Source organism: Dermacentor silvarum, chromosome 8 (genome assembly GCF_013339745.2).
Source record: "Dermacentor silvarum isolate Dsil-2018 chromosome 8, BIME_Dsil_1.4, whole genome shotgun sequence".
In the NCBI taxonomy this organism is placed as follows: Eukaryota; Metazoa; Arthropoda; class Arachnida; order Ixodida; family Ixodidae; genus Dermacentor; species Dermacentor silvarum.
In genome coordinates this window covers 91,754,614-91,781,618 of record NC_051161.1, presented here as the reverse complement: position 1 = coordinate 91,781,618, position 27,005 = coordinate 91,754,614, and the positions used below count along the sequence as shown (strand labels likewise).

General features: G+C 47.1%; 1 protein-coding gene and 1 long non-coding RNA gene across 5 annotated transcripts in view; one reads left to right on the top strand and one right to left on the bottom strand.

Annotated features, from left to right (window-relative positions):
* LOC119461572 (sulfate anion transporter 1) overlaps positions 1 to 27,005 on the bottom strand; it is a 220,616-nt gene that overhangs the window by 127,443 nt on the left and 66,168 nt on the right. The window lies entirely within an intron of this gene.
* LOC119461576 (uncharacterized) lies at positions 9,583 to 10,184 on the top strand. Its single transcript, XR_005194004.2, has 3 exons — positions 9,583 to 9,725; positions 9,796 to 9,912; positions 9,998 to 10,184. It is a non-coding gene; the product is annotated as an uncharacterized LOC119461576 (long non-coding RNA).

Here is a 27,005-nt window from a genome sequence, read left to right as displayed (position 1 = left end):
TGTTACCTGAACGTATGAGTAATCTAACACGCGATAAGAAACTACACATCGGCAACCGAAGAGTATACGACCGATTTTGAAAGGACGAAGACAGATAACGCAATACACGCTGCACATTTGCGCCTACATAGCTCGCTATGCCTAGCTGGCCACCGTTTGGTGGAACTGCCGGAGGCGCCAGCCGGGATGCCACGGGGAACCATTAGGCGGCACCTGTCCGTTTGCATAATACCCATCGGTTGGCGTCGTCAATCGCTATGCCCAGATCGTTTCGTCAACCGGTTGTTGTGGGGAGATCAGTGCTCATTAGAGATAATCAAATAGCGAGTAATTACGAGGGTTAGAAGGTGACCGCGAGTGGCGATGCTTTTTGCGGAGCGACCTCGCACCAGGGGCCTTGCTCCTGACCTAAACTCACAGCGCTACCGTTCGTCGAACCGGAATCGAAACGCACAAAGAGCCGCGCAGTTACAGGGTGATGACTTCTGTCTCGGGGAAAAGAAAAACAAAAAGAGCCTGGGAGCAGTTATGTGTAGTGTGGAAAGCAAGCACTGCACATCGGGTCAAAGAAACCAGGGAATTCAGAAGCTCACTGAGCGCTTCCATTGCGTATTGTTCTATAAACGCGCACGCGCACATGCATGTCCTCGCTCCCGCTTTACCATGCAAATTATCACCTTCAAACTCTTACTGCCTTTCCAGAGCACTTAACTACAAACTAACAGATCAACACCTATGCCATGTATCTATAAGAACGCATAACTAAAAGTGATCCCGTGAGTACTTGCTCGCGCGATATGCTTTAATTATGTTGTTTTCATTTGTTCAGTATCAAAAATGTTTTGCTCTTGCCTTACGTCTTTATCTTTTTGTATTCCCATGTGAATGCATAGTAAATACGTTTCCACATTAGTAGGGTGGCTGTGTGGGCTAGTTCGACCATAGTATAGCACTTGGTTTCACAGGGCACCGCTTATGTCTGGTGCCTGGTACAACTTACATACGCCAGAGTGCTTATGTGATGAGCGAAAATAAGAACGAGGTCCGAGGGGTTCGATGTTTACAAAAACCATAGGGAAAGTTAATTATGTTCGAATAAGGTGTAAAAAAACAAACAAAAAAAAACAACGTAATAGGAAATTAAAGTGGGCGAAAATATTACGTGCCGCAGCCTACGTGCCGCAGCCGTGACGCACACACACACACACGCACACACACACACACGCACGCACGCACGCGCGCGCGCAAGACTTGGTCAATGTTGCTGCGCGATCAATCGGTCTGAATTTTCTCTTTCCCGCCAAAGGAATATACACATACATATCCCCGGGCATATAATCGTGCCGTTTATAAATCAAGTTTAGTTGGAAGTTACCGCTCATCCGTATCCATCCTTTCGACCCTGTCTTTTTTTTTTCTTTGCATTTAAAGTTTACTAGGAATACATAGAGCTCGCCGCATGATACAGTATCAGCAGCACTTCTGTGTGTGGTTTCCAAGTGTTTTTACGCTTTAGGAGATGATCCATCATCTAGAACATTTCGTCCGATAAGGGCTACTATTCTATTCTTTTTTATCCTGGCTGATAAAAAAGAATAGTAGCCCTTATCGGACGAAATAGAAGCAGCGGCGATTGTTGCCAAACTGCAGTGGCGAGCAGTGGTGTGGAACATAATGAAGGACGTATACAATGGGGAAGCTGCCAGCCACAAACACAGTGCCGGTGGGCAGAGTTTTGTGGCGATTTAAGATATGAGGCACGCGAGAAACTATTTGGCACTCATCAGTAATAAACTCCTACACATTTACAACTGCGCGTCGTTCGACCCTCGACGTACAGCCGCAGAGATAGCGTTCTGCTGCCGTTATTGCGCAAATGTAATTTAATTGTAACAAAAACATTTGCACGCTTTGCACACACTCCCCGCTGACGAGTGGATGACGGATTCAGCGGTTCGCTGCATTGCCTCGCGCCATATTGTTTTCTACTGCTTTGTGCAACAACGCAAGTAAGTACAGCCCCGGTTGAAAAGAAATGAAGCCTCAAGTAGCAAGGAGAGTCGCGCAAGCCAAGGTAAACGTAACGTCGGAATTCGTTGAACTTACTGTCATATGAAGATCTCGAGAACGAGCGTAATACAGTTCGTCTGTATGACGCCACGGGCGCGAACTGTGGCTGAAACCGCTGCTCAAACGGGGAACATTACCAAACAGCATACGCAAATGAACCTAAAGTCACCTAATGGTATTATAAAACAAAAAAGAGCTTGTTATGAAATATTCAATGAAAGGAGTAAGGGTAATGAATTGTTTTTATACAGCATACTATACAGGGTGTTTCATTTTAGCTGCAGCAATATTTTTTTTAGAGATTGCATGTGGCAGATAGCACAATTATAATTCTTCATCTAAACTACTCGATGAGGCGGCCATTACTTTCTCGAGAAATCAATCGACTGACAATTTGGTTTCACCAAATTGTCAGTCGTGTATACAGAAGCTGCGGTAGAATACATGAAACCGTTACCATGTCATGAAAATTCATGATTCGTCCGCGTCCATACGTTCAAGAATTAAGACGGCATACGGCACATTATTTAGACTGCCGATCGATCGCAACACTTTCGTTCCTGCGAATTCGGCAACCCCCTTTTATGCCAATTAAGGGATTCATGTAATTTCCGATCAAATAAATAGACGCCGTAACAGGCACATCCCGCTATGGAAGAAGAATGTGTCGAACGAGCATTAACTTGCGGCCAACCTGAAACCGATCAAGCCTTGTGCGTCTGTTATAAGGCACATGCAACAAGTCCTCATTGCGCTTTCAAGTCAAGGCCCATAACGCGGAAGTCACGCGGCCATAGTTCCCCTCAAACTTCTCTGGTGCGGTTTCGGCTGCACTCAGATGACGTCACGCCGAGTGAACAACTCTACTATACTACACGCGTTCTTGGCTCGATGCCGGTTGTTGCGGAATCTGATGACGTCAGCGGCTGCTGGACCAGTCATCACGCACAACATAGTGACCTTCAAGGCCACCTTCTTCGACCTGTATACAAAAGGCGGGGCTTCCCTCTTACATTTTCTACATTTTTCTTCGCCTCAGTCGGTTCATATGTTAATTTCTCAACCCTTCTGCCGCTGACGACAGACACGTCTTTCGACCATGCCGGGCGCCCCTAGCGACCAAGGCCGAGCCGAAGGTCGGCCACTGGACTGCTTCTCAAGTTTCCCCACAACTCAGAAACGATATAAATGCAAGCGGGTCTTCGCATCGTGTAAACATATTTAGGTTCATTCGAACCGTGATTTCATCCCATCAGAAGCCTGTCGTAATCGGCGTTAGGTTCTATATTCTCTTAACAGAAGCAATGTATAACTTCAAATACAAGTTGTTCTTTCTTTTTTCTTCTTTTTCATTCACCGCTTAACACCATCGCGAGGTTTCGACACGACTGACAGAATATTCTAGCTAAAATAAGTGAGTATTTCGCGTATATAGGCACATCTGCCCGCTTACAATTCGCGCTGACGCATTGCACGGCAGCATTGCCCGTATGCTACACGTTAAGCTTGCCAAGAGGTTTCTCAAGATCTTCGTATGCACTTTGCCTCCGATGGCCAAAACGAGTACCAGTGCCTTCTCGTTGCCAACAAGAAAGCTACACGAGTAACTCCCGAGATCTTCTTTATTTGCATGTCACGTAGTCACCACGTGTATGTAAGCCACGTCAGAGGAGCGCGATCCTCACAGCTATGAAGCGTGCTCTGTGAACATTATCGCTTTATCAGAGGAATATGGCGTCCGCGAACCTGTTCGTTGCCGCGTTGATGAATGATAATAAAAAAGTAAGCGTATTTCCACGTAAGAAATGAAAGATATTTAAGCGCATGCTACACAGGGAACGTGCAGTTGTCACGGCGAAGCGATCACTTGCTGCGAACGATTACAATCGACGGTTGCTGTAGATACAGCTCGCAGGTGACATGATCGATTCAGGAAGTGAAAACGGACCGGACCAAAGGCAGGCTGGAGCCGTCTAGACGGCCTCGAAATTTGCATGTAGGGTTCACGTGAACGCTATCGGTTACCCCCTGGATCAAATGCGAGTCGGTGCAGCCAGCCGATATACCTATTTTTCCGGCTTTGCACAAGCGAGCTACTACAGAGTTTCCAAAGTTGTGCCGTAACTACAAGAACAGACAGGAAAGGAGATGCGACCGAGACGAGGTACAATTCGGCGGAGAGGAGGAGGTCGTCGAGAGAAGACAGCCTTGCGGGAGGTGGCCCCCCCTTTCGCCCGAACTATCTCCTGACCCGGCCAGAGGCGACCGGAACGTTGTTTACTCCTCAGCGGTGCCGGCGACAAGGCTCCAACGGAAGACTAGTTGTGTCCGGGTAAAACTCGCAAGAATGAATGAGGAAGGAGGGGTGAGGGACACCAAAGACACGATGGCTGTACTAATGGCCACGCGACCGGTTGTTGCGCAAGCGGTAAGGCAACTGATGACTGCAAACTCGGCGCGAGACACGAGGAACAGAAGCAACCACGGGCGTTTCGCTGGGGTGCAGCGCCGCCGCCGGTCTGGCACAGCAAGATCAACAGCACCAGGTCGACGCCAGCCGGACCGTCGGAACAACGCCCTCGTCCAAACATGCAGCGCGCCTCGCCCTTGCCCCCCTCGCGTGTTGCGCTTTTATTATTTCGCGCCCCTTGACCGGTCTACGCGCCGCCGCCCGTGTGCTCCTAATCGATTAAGAAACAGCTCAAAGAAAAACGCTTTTATTCATTCCGACCAGTGGCGCCGGTCATATATATATGCAAGACACTGCGAGTGAAGAAGGGGACGGCGCGGCGCGTTGTTTATCGACATGGCGATGACCCAGACCCGGTACGCGTGCCTGGATGGGCTTGTAACTACAGGGTCACGTCTCTTTCCACCCGTAGAACGAACCCGAAGCAACCTTGCGCGGTTGCTTTATCGTGTGTCTGGTTAGGCTCGGTTTTTCCCTTTGTGTTGTCGCGTCCTCACGTGCGTTGCCTGAAAGTAACTGCGTTGAAAGGGCCGTGGTTTGTGGTACACGTGTTTGATTTTGAATCTAGAAGTTTCGTCGAAGGGAAAACCAGAAGGAAATAAATCGCGTCCCCAGAAATGAAAAGGAAAATGATGTCGGCGAGGGGGGAGATGGGATTGTGAATTTTCGCCTGTTGTTTCGGTTGTTCAAGTCACGTCCAAGCTTGTCTGTACAACGCCTCGGGGCCATAAAAACATCGCTCAAAAAAAAAAAAAAAGACAGTCGCCGAGATATTACAGAGATCTGTGACTGAGCGCGTTTGAGGCAGGACACATGAACGTCGAGAAATTCACAATTCTGGCAACAATATATCGAATGCAGTTAGCGAAGTTTTTAAAACTCTTACCGAATTTAGACCACTTCGTATAGGAGGAATAAACGGTATCTTAGTAGCTTGAGTTGTTTAAGGTACACGTTGAAATCTTTGCACAAGCAAATTTCTTACAGAATTTAGCTCCACTTAGACAAGCAGGGAATAAGTTTCTTGTGCTGTCGCGCGCACTGCACTATACGCTATATCGTAGTTGATGTTTTCAAATTTCAATGGGGGCGGGAGAGGGGGAGACTCGCTGGGTGTTGTGGTTACAGCATTATGAACATTTTTTTTGTATAATACGCTCATCATTCCTTTGTATATCTACAATCCATCCAGTCAAAGTAGGTAACAGGTCGAAAATATCCAGTGTACTTCAGGTTTAGAGCAGTCCGGTCTCCGCGGCAGGACGCCTACGCTTTCTGTGAAAAGTCACCGCTATATACGGACGGTCTCGGAAAGCGAGCATTGCAAAAAATCGACCCAACGCAGTGGTCGAGTCTGGCTCGAGTGACGATCGACGTGTTGCATGATGAGACAAGCGCCGGCGGATATACTCTGAGAAGTGGAAAGAACGGCCGCCATAAATGCGGACAGTGACGCTTCACTTTTGCCCGCAAAGCATCGAAAGCGATTTATAAGACGTAGTAATTATAAATCACAAGTGTACACACCAATGAAGTAGTCCAAGCTAGGAAATGAGCCGACAAAAGCTCACGGATAGTCGTAATGCCGGTATAGACATTTCCAACGAGAACTCCTTGAGCACCGCCACACTAGCTGCCCTTGTCACTGTTGTGAACCCGTCTGATCCTCCCTTCAAAAGCACTTCAGAAGCGGCAGCACACGTTATTTGTAGTTACGCGCAACAGTCCACAGAGAGGTTCTCTCTCTCCCCTCATGAAAAGAACAATAAAACGTCGTCCAACAGCAATCACCATTGAAATCTATCGCCGTTGGCCCATATGGTAAGCGCCGCGAACGTAGTACGAAAAATATCGTTGTCCCCTTCTGATCAGGTATTCGCGATTGCGCTACAAACTCCCATTCGGGGCTTCTGAATCAGAAGAAAACGCTTAAGCAAAGCTGCATTCCGATATCATCTGTAGTTGCCTGTCAACAGCATATCAAGCTGACGTCACCTATCCCCTTGTTTAACGATGTTATTTTCGTACGATTATTTTTTTAAGGAGATCCGAGTGCCTGGACCCGTTCAGGCGCACATTTGGCAAGGTTCACCTGTGCAGTACTACTTGGTTTGCGCACAGCCAAACAAAAGTGAGACGGTGCGCTTCGCTTGTAAAAGGTGCTTTTTGCACGCGAGGTGCAATACAAAGAAATTGATTAGCACTCCCGCGTGCTGTCTGTCTGTCGTTTAACGAACCCATCCCGATGCGAAAGCAATTTCTGAACAATCTCGGAGGAGCAACGGAGTGGTCATTTTTCTGCGGTTCAAAGGACTTATTCATGAGAGATTAAATGAGCTCTCTCGCATTCCCTAGAAATTTCGTATGCCCAGCAGCGCAGCGTAGTTATAAAATATGAACCAATGTGGATTAGTAAAAGACACTTTTAGTATAGCGTATAATGCTTGCGCTAGTGGGGTCCGCGCGCTAAAGCATTACTGGACGCCATGGTGTGCGTCCCTTTGAGACATTTAGTTCAACGTACGGGAAAGCAAACGGCAAGGAAGACGTTCTAGGGAGCCTGCATGCAACGCTGTATAAGACGTTCACAGACAGGGCGCCGTCTGGTGCCTCGTGACAAACGTATCCAAGCCAAGGAAATTCATTAGCAACCATTCTGTTGTTGCTATGAGGACGCGTCCCGTCAGGCTTAGGGCCACCGGAATCGCCGAGTGATCTCATAAATTGGACGCACTATGCGCTCATGACTAGCGTTTCAGGTGAGTTTAGAGGAAACGAAAGCTCATTTCAATAGTCACTGGCGATCAACGAGAGTGAGAGCGTAGCCATCACGAGAATTCACGGTGAAGCGGGAGCCACGGGTGCCGCCATGTTCGACAACGCTATTTCTTAGCGTCCCAATTTTGCGTGCGTTAGCGTTGAACGCTAAATCACGAAAATAGCGTACGTACGTAAAAGCTCGAGCACCGTTTACGTACAGCGCACGCGCAGCGGGCAGCACTCAACGCTAACGCTATCTCTTTGCGTTTGCTGTTATACGCTATATTAAAACTATCTAAAGACGCGCTAAACCGAAGCCAGTACGTTTCTTAACCCGGTCCTGCTTCTAATAATGAAAAGCCGAACTCCTCCGCTTCAGCGAGTATTCTACAAGTTTCACTCGGGCTCGTGGCAATGCATATTGTCCTGCACTAGCCTCGGTCATCGCCTGCTTCCTCCTGATGAGTCATTCGACCGACCTCGAAGGTTCTGGGAAATTGACGTACCACGTGACATGTCGCCACCAGCCGGCAGGCAAACAAACGTCACGCGCACGTGTGTCGGCCACAGCGGGAAAAAAACGTTTCTTCGACGCCGTGGATGTTTCTCAACAAGGGAACGTGCGGCGGTTGCTGAGCACTAATGGAGGGGAAAGCACTGCTGTCAGCGCCGACAGTTTCGAATCGAAATAAGTTGCTGGGTTTAACGTACCGAATAAACGCCACGGTCTATGAGAAATGCCGTAGCAGCAGGCTCTGGCATATTTTTCAACTACTGCGGTTCAGTAACACGCACCCGAGGCGCGGGCAGTCTTCATTCCGCCTACCATGGGAATGCGCACGCTGCTACCGGCAATCGAACTTAAGACCATGCGCCCAGCTGCAGAACTGACCTCCGGCGATTATTTAACAATCGACGGTTTCGCCAGGCTAACAGTTTACCTACAGTGCGACATTGGGCCGTAGGGAATTTCAGTGAGAATTCGTCTGCCTAACCCCGCTTCCAAGCGCTTCACCATTTAGTATGCTCTGCAGACGTGTGTGTGCAAGGTTAGTTTTCATTTCCGCAAACACAAAAAAGTCGCAGTTTAGCCAGAAAGGCGAGCATTGACAGTGGTAGCAAAGTATTAGACTATTACGCGAATTAAGGCTTGTTTATAGTTTTGTGGTCAGTATAAATTACATTAAATAATCGCATGTTAACTAAACGCGAGCGTAGTGACACGCGCCAAAAGTTACACAGGCACTTAAGTATTCACGTGCATTGAATGCAAAAGCATTCAGGGCGTATCGACTATATCGACGTCCATGCTATTTCGACGTCAATGTCACGTGACATTGCCACAAGACGTCATCACTTGGTCATGTGGCCTTGCACCATAAGGTTCTTGGCCACGTGACAATGTCACATGACGTGATTACTTGGTCATGTGCTCAAATTGGGAAAAGTTAATTTTGAGGGTGGGTCATCCAAAGTTTGGGGATGGGCCAGGTCGGTTTTGAACATCGGTAAACTCAATTTTAGAATTGGACAAAGTCAATTTTGGGGATGCGTCAAGTCAATTTTGGGGGTGGGCCACCCGATTTCGGGGGTTGGCCAAGTAAATTTTTTGGCCTGGCCGGTTTTACTTGACATTGAAACGTGACATCATCACTTGGTCACGTGGGTTTTGGCACCATTGGGTGTTAATGCCGAACGCCAGATTTTGCGCGTCATCGGGCATTTAATGCTTTTGCAATAAAAAACACACGTGAAGAGGGTCCGGACGATGACTGCAAGCGCTCGCGTTTACAAAGCTGGCGTGATGAGAGGAGTACCAGCAGTGGTACTCCTCTCATCAGGTGATACCAAGAAAAAAAAAAGCCGAGGCGGGATTCGAACCCGCGTACCCCCGATACCAAGGCGAGCGGCGTAACCACTACGCCGTACAGCCACGCTTCCAAATCGTGCATTCATACAAACCTAATGATTGCGTTCGAGCATCGTCGTCGTCGTCGACAAGAAGGTCGCGCCATCCTCATCGCCCTCCTTTTTTTCTTTGTCGCGTGTGCAATCATCCGCGGAAAGCAATATACGCCCCCCGGGCGCCACCACCAAGATCTACGACGGAGGATGAAGATGCGTTAATCATCGCAGCCGTGGTCCAGGATCCTTTCCTTCCCGCTAGATAAATTCGTGAAGCCTTAGGCCTCGATGCTTCAGATGCTACAGTTCGCCGTCAACTGAAGGATGCAGGGTTTCGCAGCTGCATGGCAGCACGGAAACAATTACTGACAGCGGCGAACAAGAACGCAAGGCTGCAGTTTGCTTTGCAGCTTGCTCCACGGACAAGCGAGGACTGGAGTCGCGTCATCTTTTCTGATAAGTCTACCTTTTCCACGCGACAGGACCAGAGGGTGCGTGTTTGGCGACTCTCAGGCACCCGGTAAGGCTGACTTACTTGCGAGTTTGTTCATCATCTATCAGGTAAATTTTCACAAGACATTGTGTTACAGATACGATGCTCAAAACGTGCGAAGTGTGTTGTCCAGTGGGAGAACAAGCGTGAATGTATGGGGCTTCATATCCCGACATGGCCTGGTCCCATTGCAACGTATCCACGGCACTTTGACGTCGGCGAAGTATTGTCGTAGTCTGGACGATGTGTTGTTGTCTTACATTGAAGACTTGCTTCCTGACCGAAATTTTCTGTTCCAGCACGACCAGGCACCAGTTCACACGGGCAGGATTGTGAAACAGTATCTCTCAGAGAAGCAGATCCCTGTGCTAAAGTGGTGTCCGAAAGGCGCCGACCTGAATATAATAGAAAATTTATGGGGTCGTATGAAAGCTGCCATTGTGAAGAAACCGATTTACGCCACGACTGCAGACGTCTTATGGGCAGAAGTTCGACAGCAGTGGGAGTGCCTTCGGGCTGACCAATCACTTGTGCCAGCAGTGTATGCCTCACTACCATCTTGAATGGAAGCTATCGTTGCTGGGAATGGGGAAAGACTCGCTACTAAACTCAAGTGCTGCCACTATTTTTTTGTTTCCTTACTTGCTATTTATTGTGTTTTTGAGGCGTTGTTGAGACATACAATTCCTCGTGCGCGTTTGAAGCAAATAAACCTTTTATAATTGTTACGTGGCCAGGCTAGTTTCTCTTGTATTATACTTCGGTCACATCCGATAACACTATACGTAATTTGGAAGACTAGAGTACTGACTCTATTTTACTATTTACATGTTTTGCTGTTAGTAATCGTTGCGGAAAGCAGGGCGAAAGCTGGAACCCACGCAACGCTCTTGAATAAGGAGTAAGCGAAAAAGAAAGAACGGTAGTAGCTTCAGAAGCAGGCAAGAGACGCAGTAACGTAGTAATATAGTTTTAAAACGTAATTCAATGGGCTTTTATTTGGTATTGCAGACACGCAAAGTCTAAGCTAAGAGTAAATCGAAGGCCGGTATACTGGCGCTTACAGACCTAGCCAGCTCTTGTTTCATTGATCCTAGCTGGCAGATCGCGGCAAGCCCGACGATAGCAGCCGAGGCAAAATATAGCAGACGACTACGGTGCGCTCCGATGACGCAATGCGCGCGATGGTAAAATAGCCACGCCGCAAAAATACTGCGCATGTGCAGAAATTCGCGTTCGCATTGGTAGGCGTCGCTGATAGCACCGTGCGGCTACGTGCGGAACGCGCTCCCGTGTTTACGCTAAGCGTGCTCACGACTGTACGTTTGAGCAATAGTGTTTCACGGATTTGAGGCCTACGGTCACGAACCGTTTCGAAATTGAACGTTTTCTCAGATGCCCTGGTTCACAAACTTTTGACGCTGACTGTCCGTAACGACTGTACTTAGCTACTCTGCGCGATTGACCATAGTTGCGGCCATCCTCTGGTCATCATGTCGACCGGAACCATGAATGGCGTGCGCCCGAACGCCGACTGGCCAATGACGCAACGCTTTTACGCATGAGAAGGTTTGAGAATGCGGTCCTAGATATCGGGATGTCTATGTCTTGTATTCATGGTATCAGATATCTGCTTATTTATGACTGCGTGCGTACATATGTGTGCTTTTGCGCCTTAAGCGGCTTTCTCAGTCCTATCTCTTTCACGCTACTGTGAATCTTAACTAGAATTTACTAATTCTTTAACTTCTCCATTTCATCTTTATCAGGGACATTATACATGATATTATACTTGATATTATACCGTTGCATTCTTCAGCTGCAGTGTTCAGTCTGATTTCATTGTCAGAGGCATCTTCAAAATAAGTTGTATTTTACAAGCCAGTTTTGAATGCATTGTTAATATTATTCTCTAATTGTTAATATGATTCTCTAAGCGACAATTGTTCTTGTTACTCTTACTGAACCCTTCTTCCAACGTTTATCAATATTACGCGATGAATTTCTTCCAACTCACGAAGCATGCTGAATCAATCTTTAAGGAATGGGTTTCAGCCAATACCTGACAGCGAACATATTCTCAGGCTACTGGCCTAACAAGAAATATCATTGTGAATTCGGCCTCTGTTGCTTCTTCGCGGCGTATTCGCTATGTGTCACCTTGCGTATTATTTTGTTCGTATTCTGTTGCGAAATTGTCTTACGTATCGTGCATTTTATTGTGCTACTAGTCTATTGTTATGTGTGCGAGTCTTCCGACTTTCTTTTGAATGCAATAACTTCCTTCTCCATCACACTCGATCATCGCATTGTAGCTTTCTCTCGCACGTATTTCGTACGACGCTAGAAGGAGGAGGGATAAACTTTTATTAGACAACCAGCACTTTAAGATGGCCGGTCCCAAGACTCCCATGAGGGGACGTCGAGGGCTTGCCTCGCCGCCGCCTCACGGGCGTGCTGGGTCGCCCAGGTTTGGTCGTCGAGGGCGGAGCTCCGCAGAGCCTCACGCAACCGTGACGAGAGGGTCGTGGTGTTAATGTGTGTGTACTGTGCTGGGCACTTTTGCACTTTCCCCGGCGGGTGCAGGGCGACCTTCGTCCTGGAGGCTCAGCAAAAGTGCGTCCAGCAGGCATCTGGCGTGGAGTGGTTGGAGAGCGCGACCGACGGCCGAAATCGGTCCGATCATTGGGCACGGATGCGTGATGCGGGTGCGCAATGGGAGGTCCCTGAAAAGCAGCGTAGTCGCGGCGTAGCATTGAGTCGTCATTTGCACATCGACCATCAGATCACGGACGAGGAGGTCGAAATGATGTGTCGCGATGCCAGCATGAAATGGCGCGAAATATGGCCGGCACCTCCGCAGTTAAAACAGAGAGGGCGGTTATCAACGCTATACAGTGCGTTTTTTCTTGCCTATCCCATTGTTAGACCCCCTGCAGCTTTTGCAGCATAATATGATGAAATTGGTAGGCGTAAACAGGTGCACCAAAAAGGCGAGGATCCCGTAGAGTAGAACGCAGTTTTGCACGCTTCTCACCCACATTTTATAATAGCGTAGCTGTTAAAGAATTGTGCAGGAACCATCAACGATGATTGTTAACGCAAATGAAGAGCCGAAAGCTCAAGAAAGTTATTCGCTTTTGGTAAAGGAATGGTGAGCTTGACGACGTATACTTGTAGCGGTGAGGATACTTAGGTAGCGTTTGTTGTTTAATTCCGTCACAATTCCGTTGAGAACAGAGACGTTAACCAGCACATCTCTAGTATTACTATAGGTGGACATCACGTACTTCTCAAATAGTTAGGACAGCTGGCGTTCGGCATCGAACGGGCCCCGTAACGCGAGTGCCCCTTCAGTCGGCCCCTTTGTTGCAACCTCCGGTCAGCAATCTCTGACCGCAACAGCCACCACCCGACTACGACAACGGGCGAAAGAGCCAAAGAAAGCTGTTCGCTTTAAGAAAACTAAGCGAGACCAATCTTAAAGGCAATAAATCAGTACATATACTGGCGACGTATTCTTTAACGACCCTATATTTCTTCTCATGGCGGAGAAAGGGTGATTATTACAGTTGATAACGAAGGCTGAACTTTCCTTCTCTTGCATATTGCGCCGAAGCCTATGGGCGCCACTACGTCGGTGGAATGTCACACATTTCAAAGTATTATTTTTTCCATATTTGACACCGTTCTTATGCAGGAATCAATTATGCCTTTTCCTAATCTATGAAAGCTATATAAAGAGGTTGATTACGCACCGCAGATTTCTGAATTACCTGGTTCATGCATGACACGGACGTGAATATCATTGTAGAATATCCCTTCCTGAAGCCAGCATGTTCTCTTCGTTGATTAAAGTGTCACCCTGATTCCATTGGAAATTATCTTGGTGAATACTTTATACAGTACTGAAAGCAAACTAATGGGCCCATGTTTTTTTTTTAAATTCTCTAATGTCTCCTTTCCTATGAATTAGTATAATGTTGGCATCCTTCCAGTTCTCTGGCGCACTTGAAGTCGTGAGGCATTGCGTATAAAGGGCCACAAGCTTTTAAGCATGATATGTCTTTCGTATTTTATTAAATCGACTGTTATTGCATCTTCTCCAGCCGATTTTCCCCGGGTCATGTCTTGCAAGGCCCTTCTAACTTCATCGCTAGTTATAGAAGGAGCCTCTAGCTGTATCCTGTTCTTCACTATACTTCGAATGAAAGTAGTTTGGCTGCTCTGAGTACTGTGTAGGTCAGTATAGAATTCTTACGCTGCTTTTACTATGTCATCGAAATTGCTGATTATATTAGGCATTTGATTCAGTATATATACAAGCAGTCATACAGGCCTTGCCTAATAAAGGAGTACAGGAGGCATACATGTATATCTTGGGAAATCTCTACAGATTCCACAGCTACATATTGGTTCTCCACAAGAAAAGTAGAAAGTTACCTATCAAGAAAGCGGTCGGGCAAGGAGACATAATCTCTCCAATGATATTCACTGCATGCTTAGAAGAAGTACTCAAGCTCTTAGACTGGGAAGGCTTAGGAGTGAGGATCAACGGCGAATATCTCATCAACCTTCGGTTTGCAGATGACATTGTCCTATGCAGCAACAATGGGGACGAATTACTACAAATGATTGAAGACCTTAACGGAGAAAGTGAAAGAGTGGGTTTGAACATTAATATGCAGAGGGCAAAGATAACATTCAATAGCTTGGCAAAGGAACAATCATTGCATTATACCGATGTCAACATATGGGGCGGAAACTTGAGAAACGAGGTTAACAAAGAAGCTCAAGAAGAAGTTACGGACTGCACAAAGAGCGATGGAACGAAAAGCGTTAGGCCTAACGTTAAGAGACAGCAAGAGAGAGTTGTGGATCAGAGAGCAAACGGGGATAGCTGATATTCTAATTGACATTAAGATAAAAAAAAATGGAGCTGGACAGCCCATGTAATGCGCTGGATGGATAAGCGGTGGACCATTAGAGTTACAGAATAGGTACCAAGAGAAGGGAAGCTCAGTCGAGGACGGCAGAAAACTAGGTGGGGTGATGAAGTTAGGAAATTCGGAGGCGCAAGTTGGAATCATCTAGTGCAAGGCCGGGGTAATTTGAGATTGCAGGGAGAGGCCTTCGTCCTGCAGTGGACATGAATATAGGCTGATGATGATTATGATGACGCAGGAAAAGCTGCCGAAACTGGCGAGGCCGAGTCACTAGTTCCTTTAGAGTGCAATGCAGGATGCAATATGCCTTCCTTGCAGATAAACTAAGACCAGAGCAGACGCTATCGAAATACGGGAGCTGGTGCGAGACCTCGTGGACGGCGTCGCCACTCGTGCGTATTTTCACCTTTCCAAGCCTCCTTTTCATGTTAAGAGTGACGGTTCTGCGATTGCAGAAGCGTTATTCTTCATTCTATGTTTATCGCTATCGAAGCGGCCGGCTGTTATGTCCTGTGGCAGCTGGGCGCCCTTGACGTCAATGATGGGCGTTCGTGTCGGGCACACGGTCAACACCGTGGCGTCAGTGGTCGCCATAGAAATCGGAAAGAAAACAACGTGGCGGGCAGGCAATGACCACGCCTGCCATAAATTGCGCACTGCGAAACTTTCGCAATCGTCGCTTGTGCAACAGTTCGCGTATGCCGAGTTGCAACGCACAATGCAGTGCCTGTAGCGACGTGAGCATTGCGTCACCACTTCGTCGCGCGAGCAAGTGGCGAAAGTCTTCGCGTCAAGAAATATACAAAAATCCTATCGTGATCTCGATTCACTTTCTTACAGAGGTGCGATGCTGGCGACGGCGACCGTGCCGTCGCTACGTGCCGACAATACGTGCCGACACCTGGATCAAAGACAGAAATACGCATATATGTATGCATTATTGTGCGCAAAAGTATTCGAAACGCGTAAAATTAGTCAGAAACTTCAGATACACCCCGCGACCTCATAGGGCTTCACGCGACACAGATGAGCGGTTGGCGCTTGATTGTGCAGCATATACCCAAGGCTCTGAAGTGAGCTAATCAGGAGCTCGGTTGCCGAGCGATTGCAGGAGAAGGTAGGGAAGTCCGGTTCGAGGCCCAGACCACGAACAATTATGCAACTGCATAATTGTTCGTGGAGCACGCAATATTTGTTTTTCGGAGCACGCAATATGCGTTCTCTTTTGGGGTCCGTGTAACTTTCTGGTGGGTGACAATATTGGCCTTGCATAAAACGTTCTACGCGTTGTACTTCCTCGGAACACAACACACACACACACACACACACACACACACACACACACACACACCACACCACACGCACACGCGCGCACGTGGGCGCGCGCGCGGGGGTGTAGCACGATTTGTCACAATGACCAGCGAATGTCAAAACTGATTGCGCTGCTAAGCACGAGGTCGCGGGATCAAATCCCGCATTTCGATGGGGGCGATACGCAAAAACGCCCGTGTACCGTGCATTGGGTGGGCGTTAAAGAACCCTAGGTGGTGGTCAAAATTATTCCGGTGTCACCCCGCTACGCCATGCCCCATAATCAGTATTAAAACACCAAAATTTTAATTAGCTTTCAGTCTAAACAATATTTAGAACCTGCCGTTTGCGTAAATTTCCTCGAAGGTTGGGTTAGTCCACTCACTCTTAAGATAGCGCAAGAGAAACAACGAATAACTGAAGGCACGACTCATCCTTGAACAGAATCACCATATGTTTGATGTCGAGACCAGCGCTAAGTGTCACCATTGATAGCCACGCCTACATATATACACGATGACTGCAAGAGGCAAATATGACTGGTTGCTTTTCCTCGAACGGATTCCCCCTTCTCGGCTTCTGCAGAAGACAAGCTTACAGCCATCACTGAGTAGACAGAAATGCGTACAAATCACCCAAGTATATACCCAGTCTCGTGGTCACGTGCATGCTTCACGGCATTATAAGCGTGCGTCGAAAAGAACGAGAAGCCGATCATCGTTTATTTATTTCCTTTGTAATAAAGTCCTGTCTGCCCACAGATAGATACCATTATTAAAAGGTCGTCATCACCATCACACTTGCCATCACGTCCATCAGCAGCGTCAACAACAACCGCCTATTTCACGTCCTCTGCAGGGCAATTGTCCCTTTCTTGCGACAGCCTGATGCATCGCGTGCCTGAAAGTTTCGTAATCTCTCTTTATCTTGTCCTCTGCCATCCGCGCAATTTTTTTTTCTTCGCACACGTTCAGTAACTCTAACAGACCATCGGTATTTGCTCTGCGGATCACATGACCCGTCAATCTAGACTAGAATGTCAGCTGCCACCCTTTTGATCTGCTGTCGTTTGCACAGCCGTCTTGCAAGCGTATAGCGTTTCTGCGCCCTTGACAAAACGGAAACGAACGTCTCGAGTGTATGGGGCGTCATTACTAGAGACCGGATTTTAAGGCGAACGCCTTTTTTGTTCCTTGCCCTCCTATCGCCCCACTTTGTACATATGAGCACGAATTAAAGGTTAAGAAGGGCTTTTATAGTGTTTTTATAGTGCCTATAAATGCCTATTTTGCCATTTGTGCCTACATGCCTATAAATACCTATTTTCAATATCGGTGCCTATATGAACACTATTTAGCCTCAAGTTTCGCTTTCGAGTGCAGTTAGAGACCGTTATTCATGTTACCGGGCAACATTGACTGTTCGGAACTCTATGTGGTTCAGCCTAGTCCTTTAGTTCGACCAACTCGCGGAAAACAACTGCTAGCAGCATTGAAATGGGACGCGCCGGCCAGCATACGCCGCCGCGCTGAGACTGCGCGAGCGGTTGGCGAATGCGAAACCGCGGAGAGCCGTCAGGGGAAAGGAGAGTGAAGAGCAAAAGAAGAAAGAAAAATATGATAGGCACGCGGCTTTTGTTTTGCTTGTAATTTACTTTTTAAGGTGTTCACCGCCGTCGGGCGTTCCTTCTCAGCGTACGAGATCATTCTCAGTGACAAGAGGCACAATTTTGAATCCAAAAATCTGGAGATGGTGGTAGTTTGCTATTGTTTCCAGAATGGTCACAGTGATTCTTAGACTACGTTCCGCGTGCTCTCCAAACATATTTCTTCAGACATGTGCACTTCAAATGGGCGGAAGTGTATTTGGTAGTGTTGGGACGTCTTCCCTGTACAATTCGGGTAATGTCATTGTATATGAGAAAATTGCCAGACTTGTACCTAAGAGTCCTAATGTAAGAACATGTTAATTCCTTCATGAATGGTAGTCTTTCTTGCATTTATTATCTGTCTGTTTTTGGTGTATCTTAATTTAATTGCGTAAGGCAGACATAAAGTAGCACTTTTTTAACCAGTAGTCCCAGCTTTCAAGTATTCTGTTTCATGCCTGTTTCACTATATGCGACGCTCGAGTACAGTGGCCATTGAACATGAATATGAGCAGTGTGCTTATTGAATGAAGCAAATTGATCGTCATCAGTTCAGCAGTTTTATGGGACAATTGCACGGCTATGTTCAACGGTTGGCGCCTTTGTGTCGTCGTAGACAATAACATTTCTTGTTTTCCTATCGTAGATATAGGCCGCGCACGTATTCGTTTGATATTATTTGCACTTATGTAAAAATTTATTGTGCCTATATTTACGACGTTGGAGGCCTAAAACCTTGTTTTGCCTGCCTATTTTTGGCGCCTAAAACGCGCTTTTTAATGCCTAAAGATCGGGCCTCTAGTCATTACCGTTTAGTAGCATGAGCCCCTCAAGCTAGTATTTTACTAACAAGCTGAGTGGCCATTTGGAACCATATCAATTATTCAATACGGCCTCAGAGATCAGAAAGCACGTGCTCTGCGCGTCCGGCCCAATCTCGGAGGCTATACTTCAATGTTGCTACTTCCGGCTTTCTCCTCCAAGGAGCCGTGCCTGGGAATTTTCCACCAAATGTGGTAGCACGCACTCCCGTCGTCTTCATTTCAATATTATTGCTTGCTACATGCTTTCATGCCTGTCCAGCTTAGTGAGCACAAAAATACGTACAAAAGCAGCAATAAAATACGGATGCGTGGTGCTCATTTGGATATTATCGCATCTTTTATGCATTTGAAGCACCTAAATTTGCGCACGTGACCGTATGTTACGGCGCGATAGTGCATAACATGCGGCCTTGCTTTGTCGGAGGTCGTAAATTTCCCTCCTCTTTGCATTTGTGGCTGTCTCTTAGCTACAGGCATTCCGTAATGTTGTATGTGATGACAGCAATTTGACCCGAATGCAAGGCACTCAGATTTCTTTTTGTGACCGCTTGGTAACATGCCGCGTTAGGGGTTGCATCATTCCAATTCCTGTTTTAAATGTTCCAATTTAGCTCACTGTGCTTCGAATCAACGCAGTACATTTTTTTTCAATAGATGGATGACGGATCTTGCTACAAACCACGATGGGGGTAGGCGTTCGGTGCATATCTAGCGATATTGACGAGCATAGGTCCGCTCTACGTCATGGCGTGATGTTACCAAAGGGAAACGTACCTCTTCTTCGTTTATTTGACATATAAACGACCTCGTTCTTGCACATTTGTTTCTTCGTGCATGGTTTACTCGGCCAACTGAGCGAGAACTAAATTATTACAGTTAATTTCCCATTATATGACTCCATAGAGGGTTAACGTTACGCCAGTCAACAGGTAAGCGCACTTATTTCTGGCGTATGGGCTCTAGATTGCTCTAGAGAAGCGCAAATGATGTATATAGTTTGACATAGCCTTCACCGTCCAGCATCGGTTAATAATGGCATCCAGTAATTTGTGAAGACTGAAAACATACCAGCTCAAGATCATCCTGGCAAAACTCAACGGTATAGCAAACGTTTCACAGTGGACTCAGGCGCACAATGAACACGTGACCACGGCGGTGTAGCACTACCTCATGCATCACTGCCCTGTATTCTTTTTTTAAGGCAAGCAGTAGTTTCTTACTGCACGCTCCGGTGCGATTGTTGATTGTAATGTCAACGCTCATGCAACGTAACCAGGGCCGCGAACTGTAGTTCATAGTGAGCCCCTTATTTCGTACCAACAAGAACACGGTTTTTGCGCAACACTAAAGATCGCTCGACACTTATTGCGCCTCCAAACCAGCTGTATTGACGTTAGAGAGAGCGTCCTTGGTCCTATATGCTGCTCTGTGCTCGACTTATTCAATGAATGGTCTAACGCATCTCGGCTTTGCGAGTCACTTCAAAAACTGACGCGTTTTTATCATCGCAAAAGACAAGCACCTATGACAGCCAGTAATATTGTCGTACTCTTCGCTAATGTTCGACGGTGAGATACTCTAACACGTGCTTTACAACGAGACCGACGACCAGTCATTGCCCAACAATTCCTGCCCCGGCGTTTCCCCCTCCCGTCAGAAGTCAGAATGGAGGCCTTTGCACATACGGTATGGATGAATGAACATCGCTGTCCCACCGCACGTGACAGCTCACGCACACGTCGTTGGGCTACTTGGTTCGGGTTCAACGTTACGCAAACGACGCAGCATGCATGACAATGCATCTTTCGTCGTCCAATTTCGCCGTGCCCTGTCGTCCGCGCTACTTGCATAAAGTGACAGCTTTTTTGGGGGCTACCTCCTCTCTCTCTCACTTTTCTGCAAATCAATTCAGACGTCTCTGTACTCGGGTCATTCGTAGAACACATGAATGACCCGCCTTGTTAGCTCATCGAAAGGAAATATAGGACAAGCTTAGAACTGTACGACAGTCAATGCTCGCAAATAAGTACAGCTATTTATTTCTCTGTTCTTTTTCTCTTTCTAATCATGAAGCGGTATAAAAACAATGCGGTGGTACAGCCGGCCACTCGCACGATAACAGCTTGACGCGTAATCGAACTGGCCGCAGCGTGATCTGTGACAGTCGTCGCCGTACCTGGTCGATGCCGCTGCTCGCCTACCGGTGGCGGTGGTGGAGGTCAGGGAGGCCTCCCGGCCGGGCCAGCCCGGCGGGCGGCGCCTGGTCCGACGGTGCTCACATGTGTAGCCGCCGCAGTCCATGCCCAGGAGGCGCGCACGGCGACAAGGGATTCATTTCGTCGTCTTCCTCCGCGCAGGATTCGCCTTCGAATACAAGTGCCCGACATCGGCCACTTTCCTTGTTAGGATGTTATCATTGAGCATTGGGTGTTGCTCGAGCACGATGCTGTGCTAAAGAGCAGCATTAATCGCGACTTTATTTCTTATCATAATCATCATTGTCCATCCCTCTTTCTTTCCCTTCGTACCCTTCCTCTTTAGTGCAGAGCGACAAGTTAAGGCGCGCAAGCTCAAGCCGCGACCTCTCTGCCTTTCTAACGACAAAACTCCACCTCTGAGTATTGGGTACCGCGTATATCGGCGTACAAGCTTTACTTAGTACGCGGATATGTTTGTAGTGTGACAGAAATGGCACGTACCCCCGAACGCAATATTGACCAGAGTTCGAGTTGGAAACAACAGAGTATCAGTCCATCTTCCCGCTAACTAACACGAACTATTCGTTATGTAACTCAGGTGGAGGAGGAATTACTTCAGGAAATAAACGGCGCCGAAGAGACATGGACACAAAACACGTACGCCGACAGATATGACAGGATGGGCGCGACCTGTCGTATGTGTCCCTTGTCCGTGCCTGTATTTCGTTGTTAATTTCCTGGAATGTGACTCGCCGACTAGCTCAAACCAAGATTGTACTTGAGTAGGAAGGGTGACTATAAGAATAGGTATAGTGGGCATGAGTCATGACATGCGCGGAGGTGAACCCGCAGTGTGTTAAAAATCTCAAGAGCGCTCTTCTCGCCCGCAGTACATCTTGAGTGTCGTCTGTCAGCCCGATAATCGCCTGCTCCGAACCGAAGTCTGTCTTCCAAACAAACCAATTGGCATTAAGTGTCTGACGATCTGTGTTGTGATCAGGGAAGTCTCAGAAGATGCTCGATACGGAATACAAGTTAAATATATAAAGGAGTAGCTGCCACTACGATGTTTTTACAGTCCATCGTGTAAGGACCGCCGGTAGCCGTAATGTACACCCGTGAGCAAAAAAAAAAAAAAAGTGTACAGACCGAGAGGTTGCGCGATAAAGCCGATTTTTTTCCTGTGCCTGTGAACGCAACTTGCAATTAAGGACTGCAGTCCAAACTTGGCATTGCGAACTTTTCAATGTACCCATTAATTCCAGTTTATGCTTGTTAATTACGAAATTCAGTTTTTTCGGCAACCCTGTGGTTCGTATACTTTTGCTCACGTGGTGTACGCTCTATGCTTCACAGAGCAGTGTAAATGCAGCATTTGGTTGTTCTTTCTCTAGCCTAACACCGCTATGTCCGCGAAGGAGTGGCTTGCGCATCTGGTTATTGCTCGCTTATTGTGCGCAGGGTTAGGAGGCAAATGTGCTCAACGGACGAATTAGAGAGCAAAGTGTGTCTTCTTTATGTTTAACTTGTTTCCCCATTAATACGGACGCATTTCTGGGACAGTTGCCAGCCCCCATACAAATATCTTATTTACATTTGACTATTATAGCAATTGTATCATAACATTGCCAGGTTAGTGCCCCTCCTCCCCCTCATGCCCCATCGGTTCTTTTATTACTAATCAAATCACATATCATGCCTGCTTATTCTGTCTAAAACAAACGTATATATTCTTGGGTGTACTTTCATTCCATACTTCTCAGTGCATACATGTATAGCTATACTGGGAGCTCGCTGCGGAGCTCGGCGAGGTTTCAAGCGCTTGCGGCCAGCTGGTCTGCGACAGCAAATAACCCACTATACGATCTCAACTCCCCCAAATAACGAAGCCGGGAATGACACGGCTCCCGCGCTCACGCGCAGATCTGTCGATCGCCTCATTTGCATTCGCACGCCGCCGAATCTGCATCACTGACACTCACGCCGCCGCCTGCCTATATACACGACCTGGCGCATATTTTGCGGCATTATGCCGCAGCCTGATATAAACAGCTGCGGGCAAGGCTCGCAGCACGCGCCGCGCAGGATCGAGGCGGTAAAGGCGAGGAGCGCGCGCTGAGCTTTCCGCTCCGAAGAAGAGCGACAGAAGCGTTCGAGAGCTTATACGAGCGCGCGTACGAAGTTTACAGTCGCAAGAGGGCGAGGGAGGTTTGCTGAGACCTCTATAAATTGTTAAGCAGATGCGCTAGGGACCCGAGTGCTATCGCGAGCACTGAGGCAGTCGCAAGCCGGCGGCCCCAACAGACTTCCGGTTGCGTGCCCTATTCCGATGGTCTACGTTTCCGGGAAGGAAAAGGCGAGTTTTCCCGATGGTACAAACGTGCGGAAAGTCTCTTGCTTACGTCTTCAAATAAACGAACTTATGCGCCTCGTGCCTCCAGCAAATATATGTGCGCGTGTGTGCGTGCGTAAATGAAATTGTAGAAGTGCGGTTGTGCAGACAAAAAAAAAAAAAAGATGAAGCACTGGAAATCAACGGGCTTCTTTATTGGTGGACTATATACTGCTGCAAATTACTGGCCAATAGAGGAAACAGTCAAGGGTCCTTGTCAACTTTAATCTGATACAATGTTTATGTTTATCCTCCACATGGCGACAACTTTACTCTCATGCAATGTTTATGTTATGCACTACACCGTTCACAAGCTGTACCACAATGCAAACACCAAATTAGGAGGATGCGCAGTCTCAGAAGCCACGTTGCGCGCTGCCCTTTCACATACATGTACAGCTATCTGTATACTTCGTGTTTAAAAAGGAGTTGTTCTGAATTAAAGATCACCTGGAGGCAGATTCTACACCTTTAGTTGGATTGCGCAAAGAGGTGGCCATTACTTACAAAATAAATAGAAGCACATAATGAACGAATTGAAGTCATAATTTCTCAAGGCCCATCCACTAACAACGAATTTTGAAACCACCACCACTTTTGAGATAAGGGTCGTCCAACTGTCGCTAAAATGAAGTGTTATTACACCTAATTGCTTAACAAAGTGCCTTTTTAATTACTTCGGGACCACTATAACTGGAACAGCAATGCATGTCGTCGAACACTATGGGTGCGCATACATCGAATATGTCATCCATATATCGAATATGGTGCGCATAGTGTCATCCTATAAATTCGTCCCAATAATATGCTGATTATGCTCATAATTACGACGACGAAATGGTATAAACAAATCTATATGCCATAGGCGGTCGCGTTACCACGCTACTAGCTACAAGGCCACAATGAGGTGGCCACAAGTAGACCATGAGTTCAACTGGGTCGCAAGTTAGCCAATGATAAGGCTGTACAAGGTTGTGTTGCTGAAAGGAGTTTTGTAGATTATGAAACCGAAATAAGAAGTTAGAGAAATACATACTGAAACAAAAATATATATATTATATAAGCCGTATATAGTCAGCATGTAAAATGACTATATTCACTTGTCAAATTCGCTTAGCGTTTGCAGCGATCCCTCTGGATTTCTGCGCACGCAGAGCAAACTTTTTCGCGCCCAAGTAAATTACTGCCCGTTAGTGCGGGGTACGATGTCGCACGTAATTATAGACAGGATTCACCGATTACAAAAGAAAGCCATCCAACAAATTGCTAATGTGTTCTAAGATTCACCGTCACATCACCCATTCCTTGCGCGCAGGATATTACATTTTGAGCAGTTCTGCAAGTGAAGGATATTGCTCCCTTAAAAAATGAGTTTAAAGTATAATAACACGTCATTTATGTCACTGTACAACCTAAGGATCACTCCAGAAAAGGTGTACATTTTCTGGAGCAAGACAAACCGGCTAGGATCCTCCTGTAGAATACTAGCCCGGTTGGCTATTCATAGCTAAAGCAGCAGAGACCATAAATATAACAGACTTTTTAAAGAATTAACTTCTTGGGGTATAAATGTCCCTGAGATGAGGCAAAGTGATCACAAATTTTATTTTCTATGCAGTTTGTTAGTTTTGTTAGTACAATATGTACGCCGCTGCTGATTTTCACTGAATTTGTAAAATGTGGTACGTTTTTCTGTTTGGTACATTACTACGTACACACATATATCTTTTTTTTTTGCACTCCACAAGCGATGTTTTTTTTTTTGCATTCTCGTTATTATCGAAGTTTTCCTGCCTTGTATAATGCCTTACTACTGATAGCTACCCCTGTCGCGATGCCATTAGATGTCTGTATGAGAGTACATGGTTCTCGTCAAGCTGTCGATTGACAAATATTTTTGTCCCTGTTCGCTACACTTCTGATGTAGAAAGTGCAAAAATAAATTAAGCGCAATGCAGACCATTCTATAAATTCGATCCGTCTTGTAACATTTATAAATTTGCCAGGCCTCAAGAGGCAAGATCAAGCACGTCTTCAACGCATGAGACTGAACGTCGCCTACACGAAGTACTTCAAGCGCAGAATTTAACGGGCGGACTCGCCAATGTGCTCTGTGTGACGGCTGCCACTACCTGTCAGAGAGTATTTGAAGGCGGCGCTATACAGTTGTAGCACGACTCGAGCTTGGAGCTGTGGCACCTTCTCGGCCCACGCGAAAGCCCCACGGGAGCATTACGCGCCGCACAAGCACTGCCGGTGTTTCTGAGATCCACAGGCCGCAACGCAATCTTGTGAATGTATGATTGCGGGCGTGTGCGTCTGTGACTGTATGTGCTATATGTCTGCTTATGTGATCACTGTGCATGTCATAATTTTCGCCCAACACTTGGAGTAGCATGCCAGGCGACCATCCGGGCTAACATCTCCAGCGTAGGTTTGTAACATCTCCAGCTTAATGTTTGTATATGTGTGGCGTGTCCCAACTATAATGCACCAAGATTCAAAAATATGCAAATGCCACGTAGCTGGACAGAACCAAGGTAATGCTGTACGCCGTCGCTTGGAGATACTCAGATTATTTTTGGCACTCCGCCTATTTAGATACTAATTAATCTGAATTATTAATAAATCAACTGCTCAAATATTATAATTAGATGAAAAGTGCCAATGAGAATGTTGTAGAGCAATACAAAAAACCCCCAATGCAGCTTTCTGTTGCTCAATACGTGCTACATAAAAGTGTTTTTACAAGCATGGAAGTAGCCCGCGAATACACGCAAAATTGCCGTACGACTGGCCGCTCGAGGCACTTTGCCGAGTCTTTGTCGGTCACCGTGTGGCATCCAAGATAGCCATGCAAGCCTCCTGCACAGGCTTGAACTAGGCGTTGCTTTACGCCAAAATATACTCATCGCATCCAACGCGCGGACTCACCAGAATGTGATACGTGCAATGTTGCTGAGACAGTGGAGCACGTACTTGTTGCCTGTCCCAAATATGACTGAGGACGGCACACATTGACCTCTCCGTTAGCGCTAATTCATAACAGGCCGTCGAGGGAAAACGCGTCACTGGGCTTATGGCCGGAAATAATATGAACGAAAGGAGCCGTCGAGTCACTCTTAGCATTTTTTTTAATTGCCCTTTGGACACGAACGCGTGTACTCGTTTAATCGCACCCCGCTACTTATCATCATCATCGCTCTTCATACCCCTCTTTTTTCTCCTCTTCCCTAGGAGCAGAGTTAGCAGGCTAGAGCAAATTAACTCAGGCGAACCTCTCCGCGCTTGCTATATAAATTCTCCTGTCTCTCTATCTCTCTATATACCACGAGGAAGACATGCACAGTTTAATTTAAATACACATTAACGTCGCAGGACAAGCTGCTCGGGAAAAGAGACTATATCCCCTAGTATATGGGACGGCCGCCTTGCTGCAGGCATTAACGAAGTTGCCGTGGACGGGCGAGCACTCGAATATCAGCTGCCGTGCGTCTCGCAAACATTCACGTTATCTTCGAGGCTGCCACACACTCTGCGGGCCTCCAAGAGGTCGACGTCTCGGTGGAGCTTCTCAAGCTGGCGGCAAGGCGACGACGAGCGCGTTGTTATGCGTCCGTCCGCGTGTTTGGCGATGAAGTTGATTTGCAGGAGATGATACTAGTGTTCCTCACGTGGCTGCGTTTGATAACCCGTATCGTCGCTCCGTTGCATGTGACATCGTGAGAGATCACGAGCTCGTACAGTGAGTGAAAGGCAGCAGCGGCGTTACCGGGTAAACGCTGAAGGCAGCTGTCATCAAAAGTAAACGGCACGTCGTCGCTCATCATCTCATTAATCTAGGCTCTAGAGTTTCTTGTCAGAACGCCTTATCTTTTCGATAGCGCAAGCCTCTAGTGTGGTCGCTCTCCCTGTGGCCACAACACGACGAGACGACTTTCTTGTCTACTACAAGAGGACCCGACACTTTTGTTTGCGAAGTCTCAAT